Source organism: Phoca vitulina, unplaced genomic scaffold (genome assembly GCF_004348235.1).
Source record: "Phoca vitulina isolate PV1807 unplaced genomic scaffold, GSC_HSeal_1.0 scaffold32, whole genome shotgun sequence".
Classification (NCBI taxonomy): domain Eukaryota; kingdom Metazoa; phylum Chordata; class Mammalia; order Carnivora; family Phocidae; genus Phoca; species Phoca vitulina.
Genome location: NW_022589735.1, coordinates 1957333 through 1976028, shown reverse-complemented (window position 1 = coordinate 1976028; position 18696 = coordinate 1957333). Strand labels below are relative to the sequence as shown.

General features: G+C 48.3%; 1 protein-coding gene across 2 annotated transcripts in view; it reads left to right on the top strand.

Annotated features, from left to right (window-relative positions):
• The window catches only part of CTNNA1 (catenin alpha 1), a 306207-nt gene that overhangs the window by 100998 nt on the left and 186513 nt on the right, over positions 1 to 18696 (top strand). Inside the window, exon 1 of one of the 2 annotated variants that reach the window (XM_032425305.1) lies at positions 9175 to 9443. The exons of the other annotated variant lie outside the window; for it this stretch is intronic. The gene's annotated coding sequence lies outside the window, so the exon portion shown is untranslated. Of the gene's footprint in view, positions 1 to 9174; positions 9444 to 18696 lie in introns of those variants that run through there. 2 annotated transcript variants of the gene reach the window in all.

Here is an 18696-nt window from a genome sequence, read left to right as displayed (position 1 = left end):
TCTGGGCAATCCCCGGCCCTCCCTTCCTAATTTAAATGTAGCCCAACTGTCAGACTCTTGAGTTTATCCAAGTCTCCCAGTGGAGAAGTTATCCTTCCCTCCATGTTCAGCTACAAGGATTCACCTTATGCTGCCCTCCACCCCTAAGTACAGTGGGAAAACTCATACCCTCAACTGTATGTCTTTGGGAATTTTGGGGGGGGCAGCAAAGCAAGGTTTATTGAACAATAGTAAAGTTTACTGAAAGCTCCCAAAGATGGAGGGGACCCGAGAGGGTTGCCCTGTCTTTGGGAACTCTTGAGGGCCGGTAGTGGGTAGTGTTTAAGAGAATTGCTTTGGGGCCTGGGTTCACAGTCCAGCCCAGCTGCTGACTGGTGGTATGACCTTGGACAAGTCATTTAACTTCTCTGTGCCTCAGTTTTCTTGTATATGAAATGGGGGTAATCAGAGCCCCTCCTTCATAGGGTTGAAAATGAACATTAAGTTAGTTACTAGTAAGATATGAACATAAAGCCCTGAGAACCATATCTGCCATTCCACCAGTGCTATAAAAGTATTTGCTCTTATTGCCTGTGTCTGCTGAATTCTTGACCTACTCTGCACCTCATCCCTTTCTCCTCTCATGCTGCCAATATCTCTTCACTCTCCAAAGCATCCTTAATTCAAGGCTACATGTGGTAGACCTCCTGAAAGCTTGAGTGAGACAGAAGGGGCCGCATACCACACAGCCATCCACTTAAAAACGTGTCTCGGGCATCACTGTTATTGACAGGCCCTTGGTTTTTCTTGCCACTAGGCATCTCTCCACTGCTGTCCAGCCTTTCCTCTCTAGTGCCTGCTTGCTGCCTTGCTGAGTACACCCACTTCCCATCAACACCTGCTCACATGTCCTCTCTTTCCCATAGCCCCTTGCCCAGAAACACAAGACTTCCTAAGCCGAAATTCAGCTGTCTTGCTAAGCCTCACTGTTGGAGGCGGGCAGGGGGCTATGGGGACTGGCAGGGAGCTGTATCTCTTACTCCACAGAGTCCTTCCTCCTAAAACATGGCTCTTTCAGTACCAAGACGCAAAGAGGCCCAGCCCCACGTTCACCTAGGTGGGGAGAAGTTAACCATCTCCCCAAGGAAAACGTTGCACCCCCAGTAAAGGCTGCATAAAGCCCACACTGCACAGAGCACTAGCCCGAAAGCAGCGTGAGTGACACCAGCTTCTTTGCGCCATTTGCCCTGCATAATTTGTTACTAGGCCCGGATGATCGGGGAGTTATTATTTTCAAGGGAGGGTCGGAGGTGCTATTGCAGCCTCTTAAGGCTTCTGCTTCTCAAGGCCTGATTTTCCTGTGACACAGCATTGAACTTTTTCTTGAGCTGCCAAGGAAGGCAGGATTTCAGCCGAAGGTAATTTATGTTAATTTCTTCCCTTTCTGGTCCATTAAATTTTGTGATGTTAATATATCTGACATGGGGCCTCCTTGCTGACGAGCTGCAGCATCCGTCAGTAGCACAGGGCCTGCACGGGGGGCCGCCTGCCCGCACCACCTCCAGGGCCCTGTGCCTGCCCTTCTCCACTGCCCGGGGGGCCTCTTCACTGTTGGGGGCTTTGGTGGAGGGAGGTTGGCTCCTTTCTGCTCAGATGAAAGGTAATGGTCCCCCGTAGTGGGACCCGTGGAAGCTCCAGGAGGATAATGCTGCTGACGAAGACCTTCCCTGGGCATTTCTTTGGAGTTCTTTTGGCCACCCTCTTCTACACTCAGTTTGATAGAATGCCGATGGAGGATCTCCTGAAAGAGGCTAGGGAGGAATAAACTGAGCAACACACATTTCATGAGCATCTATTACGTGTACTGTCTTCAGAGGGTTGGCCTTGGGGATTACAATAGGAACAAACACTAAATCAATAAAATAGGAATAAAAAAACACTCCCTGCCCTTCTGGTGTTTTCTTCCTCTCTAGTTGGGGACTGAGGGAGAGGAAAGATGTACTTCAGTGTGGCCAGTTCGGTTATAAGGTGACATGTGTGCTCCTAAAAATCATGGAATTTTGCAAAATCAGTGAAACCAGTGGGCAGTGAAAACTTCACCAGGGACCCATGAAAAAAAGATAGGCACCTGGGGTGCCTGGGTGGCTCAGTCAGTTAAGCCTCTGACTCTTGATTTCGGCTCAGGTCGTGATGTCAGGGTCATGGGATCGTCTTTGATTTGAAAAAGGCCTGAAGATTGCTCGTGGAAGTGGATGTTGGAGAAGTTGCGGCGTGGGGGTTGTTGTGAAGTGGCGGAGGGAGGGTTATCTGAAATGTTATAGAAAGTTTTAACACCGGATGTGGATGGTTCACCACGCCGTGTGTGGCGTTTGTGTGTGTTTTGTATATTTCTATGTGGGTGGCTTCAGGTGGGCGCATGTTTTACATGCTCACCTAGTTCCTGTGGATGAAGTGGCACCAAAGCGAGGGAGAAATTGGCATTTATACTCAACGAACAGCAAGTTTCTATTTTGTGTTATTTTGTTTTTTCCCCCAAACCCCAGCTCACTGATGGGACTGTCTTAGAGTGGGTGGGCGAGAGGAGGATGCCCTCCCTGGAGGGCAGCCAGGTTGGGAAGAAATCTAAAGTCAGGGATTGTCTGAACTGTGTAGACATGAATCTCGCTTGTTGACTGTACCTCTGAGGGATGCACTAGAGCGCCTGGACCCCCAAGAGTCCCCTGCCCCAAGTCTGGCCTCTGAACAGCAGAGCTTCCTGATACCAAGGGACCCGTGGGCTGGGATGACAGATGTGTCAGTGGTGGCCTGTGTGGCTGACGCATGGAGCAACCTCCTGACCCCTGCCTGAGACACTGAGCTTCGTCAGGGTGGGCAAAAGGGCTGGGCCTCAATGTTCTGCCACCCTCAGGAGATCAGTATTTGCAGTCATCTTTCAGTGAATTTGAAGAAGAGAGGGAAATGTAGTTACTTGGGAAGCACTGTGGATGGGCTGCTGTTTAGGCTTGGCTATGAGGGAGACTAGGAAGATTCGGAGGTGGGATTGGGAATGGTGGGAGCTTCTACTGCATTGATTTCACATTCTGAGTCCAGTAGTCAACGTTCAGAGTGTCTTCTGGGACCTTTGTGAGGGATATAAAGGATCCTTTCATTCAGGTCTTTTTTTTTTTTTTTTTTTTTAAGATTTTTATTTATTTATTTGACAGAGAGAGCGCGCGAGAGAGAGCCCAAGCAGGGGGAGCGGCAGAGGGAGAGGGAGAAGCAGGCTCCCCTCTGAGTAGGGAGCCCGATGCTGGGCTCGATCCCAGGACCCAGGATCGTGATCTGAGCCGAAGGCAGACGCTTAACCAACTAAGCCACCCAGGCGTCCCTCATTCAGGTCATTCTATAAACATTGGTTAAGAATAACTTTTAATCTTTTTTCATTTTGAGGAGGGTGGGAGTTACACAGTGTGCCAGGACAAGGATGATAAATACCTCTCTGAAGCAGCAGGTAAAATAAAGGACGCAGGGCAAACAAACCTGGGTCTGAATCCCAGGTTCCCCTCACACTAGCTATGTGATTGTGATTTGGGGCAGTTAAACTCAGTTAATTAATTCCTTTTTTTCTGAGCCTCAGTTTACTTCATAAAATGGGACCTTACGAGTTTGAAATGAGGAATATGTATGGTTGTAAAATATCTTGAAAGAGCTCAGTAAATGCTTATTTCCCTTTTCTGTAGAACTGGCCAAAGCAGTTCCCAGTAGCTTGGGCCCCAGAACCTTCTTGCAGTACGCTGCCCAACATCTCCACTGTTTGATCTGGATTCTCCATGGCTTGCTCAGATCTCTTCGTGGCTTTTCCTCCCCTGCATTAATTCTAAGCACCTTCTTGTTATTAAAGCAAAATTCTCTGTTTCCCTAGTGCCTTGTGATCTGAAAAAGCAGCTGTAAATAGAAAGTGTGCTCCCTATGACGCAGCACTATTGGCATTTTGCTCTTTAAAGGTTAATGGCCAGGGCTGTACCTCTGGAAAACTCGGCCTACAGCACTCACCAGAAGTTATTGCCCAGGGAGGTGGGGCTGAGAGGATGTGGGGAGGGTGTTGGAGGTCTGCACAGTGGCATGGTGAGTCTCTCTAGGGAGAACAGTACGTTCTGGAAGAAAGGATGGGCCATTGGAAGCCCCCAGCCATGAGAGGTAGCAGGACTGTGGCTTCCACCTGGCCTCTTTCCTGGACTGACTTCCTATTGCTTGTCCCTTGCTGGAGAGTGAGAGCTCCTGGGAGGACTTGCCGTGATAATTCAGGGCCTGATCATGCTTCAGTTGCAATTTATTTAAAGTTGACAATAGGGTGCCTGCCTTTTATAAGCAGATTCCCAGCACTTGAATCTCTGAGCCTGGGTTTTTTGCCTTGGTGAAAAAGTAGTTAAATTTCACACTTATTATAGCACCTGGCACCTGACACCCTCCAGAGACTTTAAAAATGAACAAAATGAACCCTCAGCACCATTGTAAACAGGGAAGAGAGAAGAGAGAGTAGATCCCATATTCCCTCTCCACAGGAAACAAAGGGCCAAACCCGCCTCACCGCCACCTCATTTTTTTTAGGCCAATCTTCAAAGGGCTTTTGATTGGTACTCAGAGAGGTGCTAGCTCAGAGCATCTCCTGGAGGTCAGGATCTGCCTGAAAAATGGGTCAGTCTGGCACCAGCACACAGGCCTGACCTACTAGAGATAAGACCTCCAGACCCAGGAATCCTGCTTCAGCTTCCCACTCTCAGCATCAGGTAATAACCAGTCCGAGAAGCTAGATTGATCTTTGCCAAGTGTATCTAATTGTCGAAGTATGTGGGCATATCTGCCCTGAGAGGGAAAGGTTAGTACAGGATTTGCAGTGTGATTCAATCAAGGAAAAGTACAAGTATATGATTCTCTCCAACCCCACAATCCAACTAGTCCTGATATCCCATCCCTGACTTGGTCCCTATTGGAAAAACAGTGGTCTCTATAGTTAGAAACCTGAGTTCACATTGTCTCTCTGCCACTTACAAGCCTTAAAACTTAACTTCTCTGAGTCTCAGTTTCCACATCTGTGCAACAGGAATACTAAGAGTGTTAATGGTTTTCTATTGCTGTGTAACAAACAATCCCAAATTTAGTGGCATTAAAAAAAAAAAACAACAATTTGTCATGCTCACAGATTCTGTGGGTCAGTAATTTGGACAAGGCACAGTGCGAATGGGTTGTTTCTGTTTTGTGGTATCTGGGATTCAGCTGGGATGACCTGAAACTGAGCTCAGTTGGGACTCTTGAGCAGAGCCTCCATCTACGGTGGCTTGGGCTTCCTCACAGCATGGTGGCCTCTGGGCTCTGGGACTTCTTCCATGATGACTCATGGTTCTGACAATGAGTGTCCCAGCCAACAGGGCAGGAACTTCATGGCCTTTTATGATATGGCACTGGGAGTCACATAGCATTATTTCCACTGTATTCTGCATTCAGAGAAGTCACCAGTCTGCCTCGATTCAAGGGAAGAGGACATAGAGTAGACCCCATCTCTTGGAGACAGGAGGGGCAAAGAATTTGAAGCCATGTTCTTTCTTTTTTTTTTTTAAGATTTTATTTATTTATTTATTAGAGAGCGAGCAAGAGAGAAACAGCATGAGAGGGGAGAGGGTCAGATGGAGGAGCAGACTCCCTGCTGAACCGAGAGCCCGATGTGGGACTCGATCCCAGGACTCCGGGATCATGACCTGAGCTGAAGGCAGTCACTTAACCAACTGAGCCACCCAGGCGCCCCTGAAGCCATGTTCTAAAACTGCCACCAAAACCTCTCTCACTTGGATCTTGTTAGGAATGAAATAACCATACTGTATATAGTAGAGACGCATTAAAGGGTACCCTGTATCTCCTTATATCTCCTTTCTGCCTTTCAGAACAAGTTGCCCTCACTCCAAAGGAGAATAACACAACCATATTGCCAAAATAACTAAAACTGCTTCAGTCTTTTCTGTGTTATGTCCCTTTCTGGACTATTACAAAGCCTGGGGAAATGGTCCCTCAATGCCAAACCGTAGGGTGGTGGCCTGGGCCAGGCAGGTGGTTTAATGACCCATGGGAATTTCCAGAGCTACTTCTCACTTGATCTTAGCCTTCTCACAGAAAATGAAAACAAAAGGGAAAACTAAATCCGGAACTTGAATCCTCTGCTGATAGGGGAAGCCAGCCCTGTGATTCAATTCTAAGCGTGTCTACACCCTGTGCTACCGCTTTAAGAGAATTCTGCATTTGAATGTGTACTTCCTTCATGCCCTCCAAAGAAACCATTCAGGGAAGTGTTTGTGTATCTCCCTTGGAAAGAGCAGTCCAGTGAGGCAGACAGACTGAATCAGAGGAGGGTGAGGAAACTTCCAGGTTTGGAACCCACTCAGAGAACACAAATTCCACATTTAAAATCCAACTCCAAGCTTTCTTGAGGTCCAAGTCCCGTTTACTCTTGCAAGCTCACTTCTTTTGTTCACAGAGAGAGTAGAAGCTTTGAGGGGCTTAGACAGAGACCTCTCAGGCCAAGTCCCTCTCACAAGGCCAAGGGGAAGAAGTGAGTGTAAAGAATCAGGAACATAAGGCTTCTTTTTTTTCCTCTCGAATTGTATAAGGGAGCGTAAATTATGGGAAAAACTACTAAGGGAAAGAAAAGTGTGAAGGGTTCTAGCCAACTATAAGGCTTTGAAAGCACCTTTGGGATCCTGTTGTAATGTTCTCTGTTGGGCCAACCAAGAGATGCTGGTGAGCAGGCGGACAATAGGAACCATATGGAACAAGCAGAAAGGTTCTGGATATCAAGGGGAAGGTGAAAGCATGAAAGGTGTTATATTAGTTATTTATTGCTGTGTAACAAATTACCCCCAAATATAGTGGCTTAAGAAGATTTATTATCTTATACAGTTTCTGAGGGTCAGAAATCAGGGAGCAGCTTAGCAGGGTGGTTCTGTCTCTCAGGGGGTTTGTATCACGGGGGGTTTGACTGGAGCTGGAGGGTCAGCTACTGATGTAGCTGTTTGCTGGAAGTCTCAGTTTCTCTTCAAAGATGTTTGTGATATGGCAATTAAATTTCAGAGCAAACGATCTGAGAGAGAGAGAGCCCAACACAGAAGGTGCAGTGTCTTTTATATCCTAATCTCAGAAATGACAAACCATTATTTCTGTTGATTTTATTTTTAAGTGATCTCTACACCCAACGTGGGGCTCGAACTCACAACCCCGAGATCAAGAGTCGCGCGCTCTACTGACTGAGCCAGCCAGGCGCCGCACTTCTGCTCTTTTCTGTTGGTCATATAGACTGACTCTGGCACAGTGTGGGAAGGAATTAGGCCAGGTGTGACTCTCAGGAGGCAGGAATTATGGGAGGCTGGCTATAGATGCGGAGAGGCACGGAGCCCAGGCGGGCAGGTGGTCTGGGCTCTTGCCCTGAGCCTTTGTGGTTCAGAGAAGGGCAATCTTCTAATGGTCTCCACCCCATTTCTGTCCTCTCCACCCTTAACGAGCTGTAAACTCTGTGAGGACAGGGACGGTGTAACTCTGTCTATCTGAGGCACTGCTCCTCCCCGGTGCCTGATGCATCTGGCACGTAGTAAAGACCTTGATAAATGCTGATTTGTAAGACGCAGAGGGAAAGACTGAAGTAGATGAAGCTAAGAAAGCCTGGTAAATTGGGTTAAGGTATTGAATTCCAGGCTCAGGAATGTGGACTTTGTATCGTGGGTGATGGGAAGCCACTGGGCGGGGCATCCTTAGAGCCAGTTAATATGCAAGCTCTTGCTGCTTCCCCTGCCTAGAACACTCTCTTCACAACTTCTGCCCGTCGTTCAAGAACAGAGGGTGTGTGCAGGGGTGTGTGTGTGTGTGTGTGTGTGTGTGTACAAAAGCTCAAGTGGAAGGAAAATATTCCAAGCCCAGAGCAAAGGAAAGAAGAATGGATGGAGATTCAAAGACATTTTGAAGTGGGGAAGAGAGACCTCTTCGGGCCACAGGGACCAGGGAGGGGAGGCAGAGTGGGGGACCTTTGCACTGCCTTGCCTAGCTACTGGGGGTGATGAGGGACAGAGACGGGCTGTTTAGTTTCAAGGGCTAGAGACCCACTCAGACTGGCTGAAGGTCCAGGCTATTGGTGGGAAGACTCCTGGGGTCTGGAGCACACGTGGCTGTTGCCCTGTTCCAGTCCTTTCTCGGTGCTCGCCTCTGTGCCAGAGACGGCTCACAGTACCACCGGACCCTGCCTGAGGACTTTGTTCTGGCCACAGGAACACACTTGGCCGCTGCACCGGGGAAGTGCGAAGTACCAGGGAATTAATGGTTCACTTCTGGAAGCAGCTCTCAGCTCCCGACCAATGACAGAAGCGTGCGTGTAGCCCAGCTTGGGGCTTACCCGTAAGCCGGGCCAACCCGGGGGGCGCCTTCCACATTGTCCACTGGAGTTCCCAGCAGATCTGAGCCCCAGTTGTCCATGTAGTAACTTAGCACCTTCCAGCATACCCTCTTGTGGTTTCCTTCCCTTCTGTCTCACTTTCTCACTCCCCTACCCGTTTCCTGTAGTCACCTCCCAGATAAAGTATTCGCACTTGAACCCCTCTTTCAGCGGCCGTTTTGGAGGAACCCGAACCAGAACAGACATCTCACAAAACACAAGCGTGGATGTCAGTCTTTAGGTCTTGCTTGGAGGCCATGAACGATGGGGCCTGCTTTTCCACAGCCCAGTGTGAAGATGAGGTGTCTACACACGATGCTTCTCCCACGTACAGCATGGCTGGGGTGCTTGTCATGCTAACAGGGTCCCTGTCTCTTTTCTCCTTCTTTTCAAAACCTGCCTCTTCCAGTAGCCTTGATCGGTCTATGCCACAGTCCCGGCTGTATCACACATGTCACTGAATTCATCTTATGTCTGATGTGATGTATCTGAAAGAGCTTCATAAACCGTAAACGGTTGAGCAAACGGACCAGGTGAGGAAGGGGGGAGAAGAAGAACAAGAAGCAGGAAGATGGAGGGGCTAGAAAAGTGGGACACATCCTGCAGCATCATACACAGAAGGCAAAGCGCAGGGCCAAGCGGGAGGCAGGTGGCAGAACGGGGCCAGAGCTGGGGACTGAGCTTTTGCAGGAAGCTGGTGCCCAGATGAAGCCTGTGCATGGCAGACAGGGGCCTCTGCGCGCAGCCGGGTTTTCGACTCTCCTTGACTGCTTTTTAAGCTGCACCAGGCTGGCATGTGGCAGCCTGGAGCTGCAGTGAGGATGCTGGGCTGCTCCCAGCTGTGCCGCGTTTCTTCCTTTTCCTCTCCCGTGTCTGTCTCCACTGGCACCGAGCAGGGTGGGCACCGGCACGGGTGGCTCAGAGGACCTGCAGAACTGAGGCACAGGCTCTCCCGGGCGTGTGGCACTCCGGAGCGCAAGGATCCCTCCCCGGAGCTGACCTGCAGACCGCCAGGCACACAGTACGGGGCTTCCTTCCAGCTGAAATCCCCGGGTGGGGCAGGGGTGAGAGTGGAGCTGGGAGGGGGAGGTGGGGGAGGGGCTTGGGTCAAATGTCAGCAAGGCCCACCCAGCCCTCTGGGCTTTCCGGGGGAGATAAGGCAGGGACTGCAAATGCGACGGGGGGTGGACCGAGAAGGCAGGGGTGGCTGGGATGAAAGCTCCCCTTGCCCTTTTCCCCAGAGGAGTCTTTGTGCTTCCTGCCTTCCCGGAACCCTCCTGCCAGGGGAGCTGGAGCGAGGAAAAGGCTGGCTTTGCTACTCCTGGGGCTGGGGGGAGGGGGGGCGGCGGCGGAGAACCATCTGTGATCAGAGGAAACAGGCCTGCGGAGGGAGAGGTAACAGCTCAAACCAGAGGCCGATTTCAGGTGGGGAAAGTCTTTGTTGGGTTCATTCATTCACATTCACGCATGCATTCATTCACACATTCATCGTCGTGCAGGCATTTCTTAGATTCCTGCCATGTGCTGAGCTCTGCAGGGGCCAGATGCACAAAGCTTCCTGATTTCCGTGTGGGGTTGCTGCCCTAGGGACGGCTCACCTGCTGTGGTGAAACCCGTGTTTTTCTGTTCCCTGAGGAGCAAATTACAGTTGTTCAGGCACAGGGGGTAGGTATGAATTCCAGGCTGCTGCCTGTGGAGGGGATGAGCCTTCAGGGGTAGGAGGCCTGGCAGGATGGGTGTGTCTCGCTTTTCCCTGGGCCCTGAGGGCGGGCACCCTTGTGTCTTCTGAAGCGTACCCCCTTTTCCTTGGGCAACCTGCCCTTCTGTTTCTGCATGTTTCCACTCCAGCAAGACTTCAGTCCACGGAATGGAAGGGACGTGTGAGATGACAGCTTTTTCCTTCCTTCCATCCTTTCTCTTTCTTTTCCTTCTAGTATTTGCTGAAGATCTCCCGAGAGCCTGGCACTCTACCAGGTGCCTTCCTTAAAGCCATTGTGGAGAAATGATGCTTTCCAAACGAGAAGTATTCTGTTGTCATTCCTTTCTCTCTGGCCACGGGGAACCACGCAGAGGTGGTTTTTCTCCCTCTCTCTTTTTCTCTGCCTCGGTTCATTTCTCTGAGGTCCCCAAAGCTAGCCTTTGGCTCCCTTCTTGGGATCACAGCCCTCCCTTCCTCTCCCCATTCTGTGGTCAGAAGAGGCCAAGGCCCCGCCGGGCCTGCTGTCTTTGCCTGTGTCCGTCTGTGAGCACCCTGGCCGCTTTAGGGCCTCTGGGATCAAGCTCTCAGGCGCCAGGACAGTTTCTCATAAACGCAGAGGGGACAAAGGCACCCTAGCTTTCTGGATGCCAAAGGCCTTCCCTTGTGGCTCTTGCCTCAATAACCTACCCCCGTTTTTTTGTGTGTTTTTTTGGGGTTGGGTGGGTTTTTTTGGGTTTGTTTCTGCCTCAGGCACATTTTCTCTGTAATTTTTGGAACCCAAATATAAGGGAAATCTCATTTGCTCTGTTCTGACTCATTTACAATTAAATACACTTGTTCCCATCTGTGTCTGTATACATCTGCATACATTTGCTATAGCATCGCCCTTAATTTTGGAAAATGATGCGGCTAGTGTTATTTTTACCCTGATTCCCAAATTGGCTGAGAAGACCAGTGGGTGTTCACCCACACAGTGACAGCCCCCACCCAGGGCCTGTCCCTGAGGGAGGTGGTGACATTTCTTTCATGGGCAGGACATGCAGACCCCTGGCCCATCCTGCTTTTTGTGGTTGCCTGTCATAGGGCTCCAGCTACCGGGCCTGAGGGGGTTCCAGTCCATGTCTGTGTCCAGGCCTCACTGGCCACAGCCATGGGCCTTGACTCCCTCGGCCACTTGCTGGCAGCTGCTTGGCCACGTACTAGAGCTGGATGGGGGAGTGGAGGGCTTGCTGGCTCTCAAGGAAGATGATCCTGAGGAAGCGCTGTCATCTTAGCCCATCCCTCCCAGCCTGGGAGGAGAGAGGAGCTGTCTTTCCTGTTCAGAGGGCTGGGGTGGCATGTGTGGGTCCTGCCTCACCTACGTACCTAAAAATACCACCCCGTGGTTGTCTGCCGCTCCCCCCGCCAAAACCCAAGTTACATGGTAAAGATACTCACATTTAATGAGATGGTGGTGCCTCTCAGCACACTTGGAGCCCTTTTGAGACTACCTCATTGAATAATTTTATTTATACTCATATGCTAAAATAGAACGTGGCCAATGAGAACTATAGGATGCAGAAAACAAGATGTCAGTTGCGGTCAATAAGAAAAAATAACATCAAAACAATACTTGAAACAATACTTACTCTCTCCTGATCACCAGCCTATTGTGGAAATTCTGTGATGGGCAGTGGTGCTGCTGCTATTGATTAGTAATTCATATCTACTCAGGAAAAGGCCGAGCTTTCATCTTTTTTCTGCATCACTTCCAAGACCCTAGACTGCTTACTTCATGTTGAATCAACTGCACTCCTAAGAGGTGGCGCAAGATGATGCCGGAATCATCCAGGATGTCTTCCTGTTGCCTAAGGCCTCTTTAGGCTGGGAAACAAGGATGCATGGCACCAGTGACAACCGAGGTTCCTCTTCGTGTGTGGCTTTGTCTTGGGCCTATGAACTCCAAAGGGACGGAGAAGCTGCCATCTCCCTGCCCTCAGAGAATTGAATGCTTGGCCAGTATTTCTAGTCTAAGGTTGGGGATCAGTTAGCTTCTCTCCTCTGGTGGGTTCCTGAGTATCTGCTTTTTGAAACCCTCCTCCCAAGATTCCTTGACTGGTTAAGGTCTTATCCCCTGCTCAGTCTGAGTTGCTGCTCTACACGCACGCGTGCACACACACACACACACACACACAGAGTCATTAATCTTTTTTTTTGTTGTTGCAGTTGTGAGCAGAGTCAGATGCTCTGTAGGCAATCAAACCTGTTATACATGGACCCGTTTGCCTAGGTTCTAGCCCTACAATGCCTCTTAAAATTTCTTCTCTTTTGCCTGGTTAACTCCTTGTCATTCCCCAGATCTTGATTTAGACACCACTTTCTCCTGGAAGCCAGGTTGGGCTTGGTGGCCCTGCTCGGAGACCACACAGCAGTGTATTGTGATAGCCTGATGATGCATCCATCTAAGGTTCCAATAGCCTGTATGTTTTCTGCAGGCAAGAGCTGTGTCTGTCTTGTATCCCTTGTGCCTAGAGCAGCACCTGATACTTGGTGGCTGTTCAGTAAATATGTATTAAGCAAATGGATGAATGAATGCATGCCTGAACTAAGTCACTTTATAGAATCCAAGCTCCCTAACGTTATTTCCACCCAATTCATCCTATGGGAGAACCAAGTTCCCTTAAACAGAAACTTATATGCAGAGATAAACACCGAGAGAGCTCTACCCCATAATGAAACAGTAATGATAGTAATAATTGGAAACTATCTGAGGTAGTAGAATAATAGGTGAATTTAATTTTTTTCTTTTGCCTGGTGTGTGTTTCTACAAAGACATATATATATAACACAAGTTTCAAAAAGAATTTACTATGTAAAATGAGGAGTTAATGTTTAATGGGCATAGAGTTTCCGTTTGGGAAGATGAGAAAGTTCTTTTTTTTTTTTTTTAAGATTTTATTTATTTATTTGACAGAGAGAGACACAGCGAGAGAGGGAACACAAGCAGGGGGAGTGGGAGAGGGAGAAGCAGGCTTCCCGTGGAGCAGGGAGCCCGATGCGGGGCTCGATCCCAGGACCCTGGGATCATGACCTGAGCTGAAGGCAGACGCTTAACGACTGAGCCACCCAGGCGCCCCAAGATGAGAAAGTTCTGAAGATGAATGATGGTGGTGGTTGCACACAATGTGAATGTACCTAATGCCACTGATTTGTATATTTAAAAATAGCTGAAATGGTAAATTTGGTAAATTTCATGTTATGTATATTTTACCACATGCACACAAAAGTTGCCCATCAGAGGGGTCCTGTGTTGGGCAGGAATGGCCCAACTCTGGCACCCCTGCTGAGCTCACTCATGGGCTGAGAGCGTCCCAGAGGAAGCATGGCCTTGGTGTGGATGCTGTGATGGGTCTCAGGGTGGGTCAACTCTGTTCACTACAACAGTTCTCTCAAAGGGAAATCTGAGCAGCACGTCACCATGGTCACCACAGCTCTGGACTCAGGCTGCCTGGGTCCAACACCCTGGTCTGGCACTTTCTGGCTCTTGTCAAATTATTCTACTTCCCGGCGTGTGCCTTAGTTTCTTTATAAAACAGGGGTGATGATGTTAATTCCTAGCTTATAGGGTGTTACATATATGAGCTAATATATATAAAGTGGTTAGAACATTACCTGTCCTAAAGTGTGCTGTTTGTAAGAATGTGCTCGTATAACCATGCAGCATTTACTGTGATATAGGCTCGGTGATAATGGGAATTCAGATCAAATGCTAGGCAGTGCTGCATCCTGATCAGCCCTTTGCTGTGGTGCCGGCTCTGGCTCCATTCAGAGAGAAGGGTCCCCTCCTGGCCCTTGTCTTCAAGGATAACATCTTCATCGTCATCATTATCAAAAATTGCCATCATCTTCAGCATCATCAGCATCGGTATCAGCATCATCCAAAAGGACTTTATTAAAAGCATCTAATTACACATTCTACTGTTCTGTATTTTAGACAACAATAATTACACACACTTCTAGGAGCTTAGCAACTAAATCTTGGATGAGCATGTGAAGGGCTCCCGAATAGCAGAATAAAGGCACTGCTAATAGAGCAACTCACTCCTGATGGCGTGTCCTTGGGCAGGCTGCTGGACCTCTCTGAGTCTCACTGATAGTATGAGAATTGCTTTCCTTCACCCCAGACTCTAGTGTGATAAAGTTTGAGGACTTGCTTGGAGGAGTGGAAGTGCTGTGCAAACTTTAGCTGGTGCTTCTCCAGGCCTCCTGGACTGATCCTGCCAGAGTTGATAGTGAGCTTCTCCTGGACTTCTCACCCGTGAATGAACGGCTGCTGCCCACTTGGGAGTACATGGATGGTGGGAAGCAGGGTCCATTTGGCCATACCCACCCCCTTTTGCTCTGCATTATCAGAATTTAATATGGTGGCATTTTCCTGGTTTGGCCCATAGGAAGAGGCTGCCTGTCTACTGTAGGTCTAGATTTATGACAACCCCTCCTACCACTGAAACATGACCATGGCTTCCTAATTCACGTTTCTCTGAACCACATTTTTCTACCTAGTCAGTCAACAAACATTAGTGAAGTGCCTACTGGCTGCTGATTACTGTCTTGCATCCTAGGGAGAAGGAGGTAAATGAATGCCTGCTTTTAGGAGATCACAGACATGGGCCAGTGGGGTAGATGACAGGTAAATGTCTCATTGCAGTGCAGTGAGATGAGCCTTGACAGAGGTGTGTACCAGGCTTGAATATCTGGGAGGATTTCAGAATCTGGAAGAAAAGGGAGAATAAGTGTGGGAGCGAGGAGGTTGGTGGCTGGAAAAGAGGAAAGTTGTTCCAGGTTGAACGACTTCAGGGCTTCCGTTAGCAAGGCAGGTCTGAAGACTTCCATGGACCTCCATCCCTTCAAAGCTTAGGGAATAATGTAGGAATGGATTGGGACGAGGTTGGAAAGATAGGCCAGGACTGTTCATTCATTCTGCACCTACTGTGTGCCAGACACTGTTCTGGGTACTGGGGATAAAACAGTAAACAAGACAGACAAGAACCAAGCTGTCAAGCCACATTCTAGAGGGAGAAGACCAACAATTAGCAAGGAGATAAACAACTAATTTTGGATGGTGACATAAGCTATGAAGAAAATACAGTGGGGTAATGGGATAGAGTGGGACTATCCGAGTACCTGTCAGGGAGGCCAAATTTAGAAGGCAACATTTAATTTGAGACCCAAACAATAACAAGGCACCACCACTGGGGGGAAGAGCCCTCTGGACAGGGGGACAGCTGGTGGAACGGAGTGATCTCCAAGGGCCCTGTGGGCCACGCTAAATTGTTTAGATTTTTTCCTATAACAATGGCAAGCCATTTGAGGCAGGAAGGACCTACCTGGGCCACATTTTGGAAATCTGACCCTGGTGTTCTGGGCCTTAGCCTCCGTGGAGACACAAGATATTTTCTCTCCACCCCTAAACCTAAAGACCCCTTGGAGGTCAGGGCAATCAGAAGACATTGCCCACCACTGGGCTAAAATGGCTTAGGTGTAGAGAGCTAAATGTTTGGCTGAAAGTTCAAGGTGAGACCAAAATGCTGAGTGCAAATGATAGTAGTCTGGGGTGGGGGCGCACGTGTCATAGCCTCACCTTAAGCAAATTAATGAAAGGAATAAGTCACTGAGACCTAAAGGGCCCTTGCTCTGTGCACCACATTATGGCCCGTGAGGCAGAGGAAACTGGGTTCCTTCGTACACCCAGTTATGGAGGCACGGATAAGTTGCTGCTCAGCACAAGAAGTAGATGTCTTCTGAATTCATGACTTTTGCTGGTCCTGCGCTAGGCTGAGGACAGTGGGAAGAGGCAGTGATAGAGTGGCCAAACTCATTTGCAAGACTGGCCCTCCCTCAACCCAGGAAGTCCTAAGAGGGATTTCACGGAGGGCATAATGTCTACTTTCAGTAGGATCTGCTGTGCTCGATAAAGCATGGCAGGTCGTGAGGGCTCAGCCAGTCTCCCATTTGTGTCCATAGGAGTTTCTAACACTTCATCTGGCCTGGCCTTTCTCCTGCTTCAAGTCCTTTAGCAGTTCCCTGCTGCCTTCAGAATGAAGTTCAAAAGAATTATTAGTAGAGCATGATTCTAACCCTGCTTACTTCACCATTTTCTTTGACCTTGCTGTGCCTTTCTACTCTACAGCCCAGCCATATGGAACACCTTGCTTTTTCCAGAATCCACAATGTTCTGTTATCTCCATGCCTTTACATAGGCCGTTTCCTTGTTCTGGAATGCCTTCCCTTCCCCTCCAGCTCCCCTCACCTGGCTAACTTCTACTTTTCCTTCAGGACTCAGCTTCAATGTCAGAAAGTCTTTCCTGACCCATGGAGCTAGGGCTGGCCCACAGTATTCTTCCCCTTCTTTTCTCCCCCTGCTTTATTGAGGTATAGTGGACAATATTCCTCTCCTTTTTTTTACCTACTTAACTACATACCTGCAGCTCATCCCCCAGGGCTCCTGAGTCCTCCCAGACACTATCAGGCTTCTCCTCTCCAGTCACATTATTTGTCTTCCATAGCTTATATCACAACGGCTAATGATAGGTCTGTGAGGCTGTTTAATTGATGTGTCTCTCCTCCACTGATCTGTAAACACCATGGGGATACGTGCCTTGTCTGTTTACGTCACCATTGTATCTTAAGAGCTTGGCACATATTTACTAGATGAACGAACGAACGAATGAACAAGTGAATGAATGAATTCTTCTGGGTTCCTATATCACATGGAGGTGACTCCCAGCACAGTTCTTAGCTCATTGTAAGAGCCTATGTACTCCTCTGTCTCTCCAATCGTCTTGTAAGCTCCTTGAGGGGAGGAATTATGTTTTTCTCACCATCATTTCCCAGTGCTTGGTACATTGCCTGGCAATCAGGCACCACAAAAATATTTTGAATATTTGAATAGATGAATGAATGATGATAGGCATTCACTTATGTTCCCTTACACTCCATTCTTAATACGACAAAGTGATCTTTTAAAAATGCAAATCAGATCATGTTTACTCCACTTCTTAATCCCCCCGGGGGCCTCCCATTGCTCTGAAAGGACAATGCAAGCTTCTTACCATCACCTACAGGGTCTTACATGATTTGGCTCCTGCCTACCTTTCTGACCTCATCTAGGACTACTCTTTTCCTCATCTACTACCCCTCAGGGCACTGGCCTTCCTTCTGCTCCTTGAATATGTCAGGCTTATTCCCACCCTGGGGCATTTGCACTTGCTATTTCCTCCTGTGGGACATTTGGCTTTATCACCAGGCTCTTTTGGTCATTCAAGTCTCAGCACAAACATCATCTTTTTAGTGAGGCCATTCCTGACCTCGCTATGTAAATGAGCACACCTCTTCCCCATCACTCTCATCATTTACCCCTAACTGAAATCATTCTGTCCCTTTAATTGTTACCTACTTACTGTCTTTCTTTCTCTCTAGAGTGTAAATTTCACAAGGGCTGCCCACTACTGTAACTACAGGGTCCAGTACTATGTGTGTCATACAGTAGGTGCTCCAAAATATTTGTTGATTGAGGAAGTGAATGGATGCATGAATAGGATAATAACCTTCTGCGATAGAGGGGCAGGTTCTGCCAGACTCCCAGGCAGACAGAAGAGTGACTTACTGTGATTGAAGAAATAAAGAAGCTGGACTGGTAAGAACCAGTGGAGGGAGTCAGGATGGAATGTAGGTTTGCCACGCTCCACTGGGAGCTCCCGAGTCTGGGAATCCCAGGGCCTACTCAGCCAGCCTGAGTCCTCAACCTGGAATCAGATTCACTCTGGGTGAGCAAAAAACAAAGGCTGCCCTGGCTTCCATTTTAAGTTCTCTTGTATTCAGAATGCTTATGTGGGGACCTACAGGACATTTAAGATTCCTGGCAGATGTATCTCTCTGCTCTGTTCCAGTGGTATTTATTTTCTCAAAGTTTCTTGGAATCTAGAAAAATTGTTGTCAGGCAACAGAAGCAATGAATGGAGACACATGACTCATTCACCAATACATCTGAGATCTAAAGTGTATTAGTTTAATTCCGTTTATGCTACAACAATTCTTATTTTGATAGCACTTTTCCTACTCCTATAAAAATCTAAAAATGCCAGACAAAAAAAGAATTTTTAGAATGTTGAATACAAAGAACCAGGTTTTCATAATAAAGCCCACTGATAATTTTTTAAAGAGAAGAATAAAGCCCATCCGTACTCCTCCGTTCCCCTCCCCTTTTTTTAAAAGACATTATTTAAAGGAAATTGGAAGGGCTGTATTTTTTTTTTTAAGATTTTATTTATTCATTTGAGACATAGAGAGAGAGAGAGAGAGAGCTTGAGCAGGGAGAGAGGCAGAGGAGAGGGAGAAGCAGGTTCCCCACTGAGCTAGGAGCCTGATGTGGGGCTCGATCCCAGGACCCTGGGATCATGACCTGAGCCAAAGGCAGACACGTAACCATCTGAGCCACCCAGGCGCCCCAAAAAACTTATTTTTAGATATAATTTTGCTCCTAATTCCCCTCCCTGCATGTAACCACTGTAACACTTTGCTGTGTATTCTTACACAC